This window comes from Cebus imitator, unplaced genomic scaffold, assembly GCF_001604975.1.
Source record: "Cebus imitator isolate Cc_AM_T3 unplaced genomic scaffold, Cebus_imitator-1.0 Scaffold140, whole genome shotgun sequence".
In the NCBI taxonomy this organism is placed as follows: Eukaryota; Metazoa; Chordata; class Mammalia; order Primates; family Cebidae; genus Cebus; species Cebus imitator.
Window position 1 is genome coordinate 1,781,593 of NW_016107455.1, and position 6,669 is coordinate 1,788,261.

Below are 6,669 nucleotides of genomic sequence, written 5' to 3' on the forward strand. Positions count from 1 at the left end.
AGTGCAGTGGCTCTGTTATAGCTCACTGCGGCCTCAAACTCCTGCACTTAAGTGATTCTCCCACCTCAGTCTCCAGAGTAGTTGGGAATATAGGCATGCACCACCACACCTGGCTAATTTTTAAAAAATTTCTGTAGAAATGAAGTCTTGCTGTGCTGCTCAGGCTGGTTTGGAACTCATGTCCTCAAATGATCCTTCCACTTCAGTCTTCTAAAGTGCTGAGACCTCACCTGACCTAAGTATTAGTAATAGTGTTATATTAAGTGTTTAGTATAGTGCATGACACAGAAGTCCAGTAAGTGGTGACTATATTGCTGCAATAATTAAATCTGCACAGTAATTATTATTAATCTTAGTGATCTGAAAGTTTCCTGTGCTGTCTCCATCCTACTTTGTGTTTGACAGTCATATTTGGTAGCCCGGCTTTTTTGTGACCTTTTAATAGAATCTTGATCGCCAATTTGGATTTGTGGCCATTGACTATGTACCATTTTATCAGAAAAATTCCATAAATAAGGCAGTAGTGTCCATAATTACATTTTTGAGTTATTGTTTTATTTGGTTTGTGTACAGTCTCATTGCACTCTTTTTACTCAACCTGTTTAACTGATAATTTCTAATTAGAAGATAATAAATGCTTTACTTCCAAATTTATGAGGTTAAATAACAAAATTAGCTTTCTGTTTCTCCAGAAACCATACACATCCCCTTCCATATACTGACAGGCTTTGATATTGCCTATTCCATCTTTACCATAAAAGTCATTAAAAAAAAGTTTTTCCTTTATTTTCATGTTGTATTTCAGTGTGTGTTGTCAGACAGAAAGCAATAATCCCTCATCTCACTCTTGAATTTATCAAAAGCTGAAAATAAAATAGATCAGATCGCTTTCTGAAACAAAATTACTTTATTAGTTTAGTAATAATTTGAGGTTACTTTAAAGATAAGAAGCAGCATTTGGAAGGAGATTCATTTCCTGCCTTTGGGCTTTATCTGCAAGAACTACATCTTTAGTGTCAAGAGATTGTGTATTTATAACTGAACTCTAATAAAGTCTGTACTAGGGGCACTGCACACCTGACTTGGTCATTGTGATTATATATTAGGTGCCAAACTATTGCTTGTCTTTTGAAAAAAATACATTACCAAGTGTTTTTCATTAAAATTTGGCCTGTGTAGAAAAGATTATAAGACCTTTGACTGTTCATTATAAGTGTGCTAGTTGTTACCAGCATGGGTAATGATGTTCCTTTTGAAAATAAGTTTGTGTTTCTAACTGGAACAAACTTACGGAGTTTTTCTTTTATTGGTTGATTAAGCAATAATTGGAAGACATGTCATTAATTCTAGTATAGCATATATCAGTACTTCATTCCTTTTTATGGCTGAATAATATTGCATTATATGGATATACATGTCATATTTGTTGTTTTTACTTTCTGATTATTACTCATGAGTAAGGCTACTGTGAACACTGGTGTACAAATTTTTATGTGGCTATATGTTTCACTTATCTTGAGTGCATACCTATGAGTGGAATTACTATGTAGTATGGTGACTACATTTAACCTTTTGAGAAATTGCTAGAATGTTTTCCAAAGTGGCTGTACCATTTTACAAATCCACCAGCAGGGTACGAGAGCTCTAGTTTTTCCACATTCTGGTGTTTTTTTGTTTTGTTTGTTTGTTTGAGAGACTGAGTCTTGTTCTGTCACCCAAGCTGGACAATCTTGGCTCACTGCAACCTCCACCTCCCAGGTTCAGTCGATTATCTTGCCTCAGCCCCTGGAGTAGAGTAGCTAGGATTACAGGCACCTGCCACCATGCCCGGCTAATTTTTGTATTTTTAGTAGAGATGGAGTTTTGCCATGTTGGCCAGGCTGGTCTTGATTATAGGTGTGAGCCACTGCACTTGGCCATTTCCATATCCTTATTAGCATTTGTGACTCTTATTTTAGTCATCCTGTTGGGTATGAAATGGTATTTCATTGTGGTTTTGACGCTTTTCCCCAGTGGCTAATGATGTTGAGCACCTTTTCATGTGTTTTTTGGCCATTTGTGTATCTTCTTTGAAATAAATTTGTATTTTTTCTTTGAAAAAATGTTCAACTCTTTTGTCCATTTTTTAGTGTGTCTTTATTGTTGAATTGTAGGAATTCTTTATGGGCTGCAGTTCCACAACATATATGATTGCAAATACAATTGATCCTTGAACAATATAGGGGTTAGAGATGCCAACACCTGTGCAGTTAAAAACTTTTGACTACTCCAAAACTTAACTACAGTAACCTATTGTTGACCAGAAGCCTCATGATAAATAGTTAACATTTTTATATGTATTATATACTGTATTCCTACAGTTAAGCTAGAGAAAAGAAAATGTTATTAGGAAAATCATAAGGAAGATATATATTTCCTATTCATGAAGTATAAGTGGATCATCATAAAGATCTTCCTCTTCATCATCGTCTTCACATTGAGCTGGCTGAGGAAAAGAAGGAGGGATTGGTCTTAGTGTTTCTAATGACAGAGACAGAAGAGGTGGAGGAGATGAAAAGTGAGGCAGGCACACTGGGTATAACTTTTACTTTAAAAAATCTACATATAGGTGTACCTGTGCAGTTCAAACCTGTGTTTTTCAAGAGTCAACTGTATTTTTTCCCATTTTGTGGGTTGTAACTTTCTTGATGGCTTTTGAAAAGACTATTTATTTTGGTGAGGGTTTTTTGTTTTGCTTTGTTTTTTGAAACAGAATTTTGCTCTTGTTGCCCAGGCTGGAGTGCAATGGTGCCATCTCGGCTCGCCGAAAGCTCCGCCTCCTGGGTTCAATTGATTCTCCTGTCTCAGCCCCCATCCCGACTAGCTGAGATTACTGAGCCCACAACGGTACCTGGCTAATTTTGTGTTTTTAGTAGAGACGGAGTTTCTTCCATGTTGGTCAGGGTGGTCCCAAATGCCCAGCCTCAGGTGATCCACCCAGCTTGGCCTCCCAAAGTGCTGGGATTACAGGTGTGAGCCACTGCGCCTGGCCCCGTTTTGATGAGATTTTAAAGAATTTTTTTTTTTTTTAAATGGAATCTCTGTTGCCTAGGTGCGGGGATGCGATCTTGGCTCACCACAGCCTCGGCCTCCTAGGTTCAAGCAATTCTCCTGCCTCAGCCTCCTGAGAAGCTGGGACTATAGGTGCATACCACCGTCACTGGCTAATTTTTGTATTTTTAGTTGAGATGGGGTTTCGCCATGTTGTACAGGCTGATCTCGAACTCCTGACCTCATGATGTGCCTGCCTCAGCCTCCAAAAGTGCTGGGATTATAGACCTGAGCCACCATGCCTGGCCTAATAATTTTTTTTTAAATTATTTGCACTTCTGGTTTTAGCTACACAAATTTTGTCATCTAATTCAAGGTCACAAAGATTTACTTAACATGTTTTCTTCTATGAGTTTTATAGTTATAGCTGAGTGTAAGCATTTAGATTAACTCCATTTTAAGTTATTTTTTTTTGCAAAGGGGGTAAGGTGAGGGCCCAAGGCATATGCAAATGAATGAAACTGGGCCCTTACCCAATTTCATCAAAAAAATTACCTTAATTTTTTTTTTTTTTAATCATTTGGACTTTTGGTTTTAGCTACACAAATTTTGTCATGTGTCTAATTCAAGGTCACAAAGATTTACTTATGTGTTTTTTTCTATATGAGTTTTATAATTTTAGCTAAATGTAAGCATTTAGATTAACTCCGTTTTAAGTTGTACCAGCACCATTTATTGAATAGACTTTTCTTTCACCAATGAGTTGTCTTGATGTTGCTGTATGTACTTGAAAGATACATTGTTAAAGGTATAAATGTTGATGATTGCTATTTCTTCTTAATCTGTTCCTCAGTTTCTAGCACCCTACTTTGTTCTTTACATATGTTTCTGTCTTTAATTCTATTTTTTTCTGGTTTTATAATTACTATCAAGCTTTTGATTAATAATTGCCTTTTGTATTTTTCCCCACTCATTTATTTTCAGCATTTTTTTTTTTTTTTTGAGACAGAGCTTTGCTCTGTTGCCCAAGCTGAAGTACAGTGGCATGATCTCAGCTCACTGCAACCTCCACTTCCCAGGTTCAAGTGATTCTCATGCCTTATTTCTGCTGAGTAGCTGGGATTACAGGTGTGCACCACCACACTCTGCTAATTTTTGTATTTTTTAGTAGAGATGGGAGTTTTGCCATGTTGGCCAGGCTGGTCTCAAACTCCTGACATCAAGTGATCTACCTGCTAACCTTCTCAAAGTGCTGGGATTATAGGTGTGAGCTACTGTACCTGGCCTGTTTTCAGCATTTTTGTATCCTTTTGTATTTAGGCTGTTTTTTATAGACCTCCTATTTCTAGATCTTTTAAAAATCCAATCCCAGAGTTTGTCATCTTTTTTTCTCTCTCATTTAACAGATTGAATTTTCTAGTCATTGTTTGAAATTTAAACATTTCATTGTGTTTTAGTTAAAATTTTGGTCATTATCCCAAACGAGTCTATGCTTAGATTTATATGTTTGGTTTATTTTGTTGTTGTTGTAAGTATCTTTGTATCACCCACTGCCTTCAACATAAGTACCATGGCACATTCTAGCTACCTTCTAGTTGCCTTCTCTCCCTCTATTCCATCTGCTGCTTGCCTTGCCATTGTGTTTAATATCATCTAGGTGAGGTGTTGGCATAGTGTGTCTCATGTTGGCATCCTGTTTTTAAATAAAGTTTTATTGGAACACAGCCTTGCCATTTGTCTGTCTGTGGCTACTTTTGTGCTACATGAGTAGATGCAACAGTCCACATAGTCCACCAGCCTGTGTATTCACCATTTGTCCCTTGAGGAAATTTGCTGACTCTTGCTCTGGATCCGTGCTAATATGATAGCCAGCAGTTGTAGAGACTATTTGTTTTAGCTTAAGTAAAATTTAAAAATTAGTTCCTTAGTTACATTAGCCACATTTCATGTGCTCTATAGCCACATGTGACTGGTAGCTAACATATTGGACAAAATAGGTAAGAAATGTTTTAGTCATTTCAGAAAGTTGTATAACCCTGCTCTAGATTTGGTTCTGGATTGTCATGGTTGTTTTTTGTCTCATTTTTAAAGATAGTATTAGGCCCAGGTATGGTGGCTCTCATGTTTGCTGTCATCTCAGCACTTTGGGAGGCCAAGGCAGGAGGATTGCTTGAACCCAGGAAGGAGTTCAAGACCTGCCTGGGTAACATAGTGAGACCCCATCTCTACAAAAAACAAAAAATAAACTGGCATGGTGGCAGGTGCCTGTGGTTTCAGCTACTCAGGAGGCTGAGGTGGGAGGATTGCTTGAGCCTGGGAGCTTGATGCATTCAGCCGTGATTGCACCACTGCACTCCAGCCTGGGCAACATAGTGAGACGCTGTCTCAAAAAAATATATAAAGATATATTAAGTTTTACTAAGTAATATATTTACCTTTCATGTATCTCTTAATGTTATTATTGGGAATACTGGTTAAGTATCCCTTTCCAAAATGCTTGGGGACAGGCGTGGTGGCTGGCACTTGTAATCCTAGCACTTTTGGGGACTGAGGCAGGAGGACTGCTTCAGCCCCGGAGTTCAAGAACAGCTGGGCAACATAGTGATACCTTGTCTCTACAAAAAAACACTAAAAAATTAGCTGTGTGTAGCGGTACATACCACCTAGTCCCAGCTGCTCAGGAGGCCAAGGCAGGAGGATCAGTTGAGCCTGGGAAGTCAAGGTTCCAGTGAGCCATGATCGTGCCACTGAACTGTAGCTTGGGCAATGGAGTGATTCTGTCTCAATCAATCAATCAACAGAAAAGAAAGAAGTGAATGCCTGGGACCAGAAGTGTTCGAGATAAGATTTTTTTTCAGATTTTGGAATATTTGTATTATACTTACCAGCTGAACATACCTAATCTGAAAATCCAGAATGCTTCTTTGAGCATACTGTTGGCACTAGAAAAATTTTAGATTTGGGATTGTTGGATTAGGGATATTCAACATGTACTTCATTTATTTTCAAAGAGGGCTTTTATAAGACAGACCTTCTGAGATTTTATGTGCTTAAAACATCTTTACTTTTGATGATAGTTTTTCTGAATATATACTTTTAGTTCAAAGTGCTTTGCATCAGCACCTTAAAGTGATTCCATCTGGGTAATGTTAACTAAGATTTACTACCTTTTTTTTTCTTTTTAATTTTTGAGTGTGAAGTAGATGTATATATTTATGGAATATGTGAGATATTTTGGTACAGACGTGCAGTGCATAATATGGATTACTTGGTCGTAAATCCCATGTTGCTGATAAGGTATGTGATGACATTCTGATCATACTCCTTTATAGGTAATCTACTCTTCCTTGTTGGAAACTCTTAGAGTTTTCTTTTTGTCTTTGATTTTCTTAAATTCCATTATAATGTATCTCTTTGTTGCTTATGCATGTGTGTGTATTTTATTCTCTGTCCTCTTTTGCATTCAGAATTTGTTCAATATGATATTTTTCTCTAATTTCGGAAAATTACCAGTCATTCAAATATTTCTTTGAATCTAGTTAGTTTATATGTCTTTCTTTGGGTCTTCTGTTATATAAATAGTTATATATATAGTTATAAACATCACTATACTTTTTTTTTTTTGTTTTTAAGAGACAT

General features: G+C 37.0%; 1 protein-coding gene across 5 annotated transcripts in view; it reads left to right on the forward strand.

Moving 5' to 3' along the window:
- The window catches only part of NSRP1 (nuclear speckle splicing regulatory protein 1), a 50,938-nt gene that overhangs the window by 23,231 nt on the left and 21,038 nt on the right, over positions 1–6,669 (forward strand). The window contains exon 1 of one of the 5 annotated variants that reach the window (XM_037743329.1): positions 219–239. The exons of the other annotated variants lie outside the window; for them this stretch is intronic. The gene's annotated coding sequence lies outside the window, so the exon portion shown is untranslated. Of the gene's footprint in view, positions 1–218; positions 240–6,669 lie in introns of those variants that run through there. 5 annotated transcript variants of the gene reach the window in all.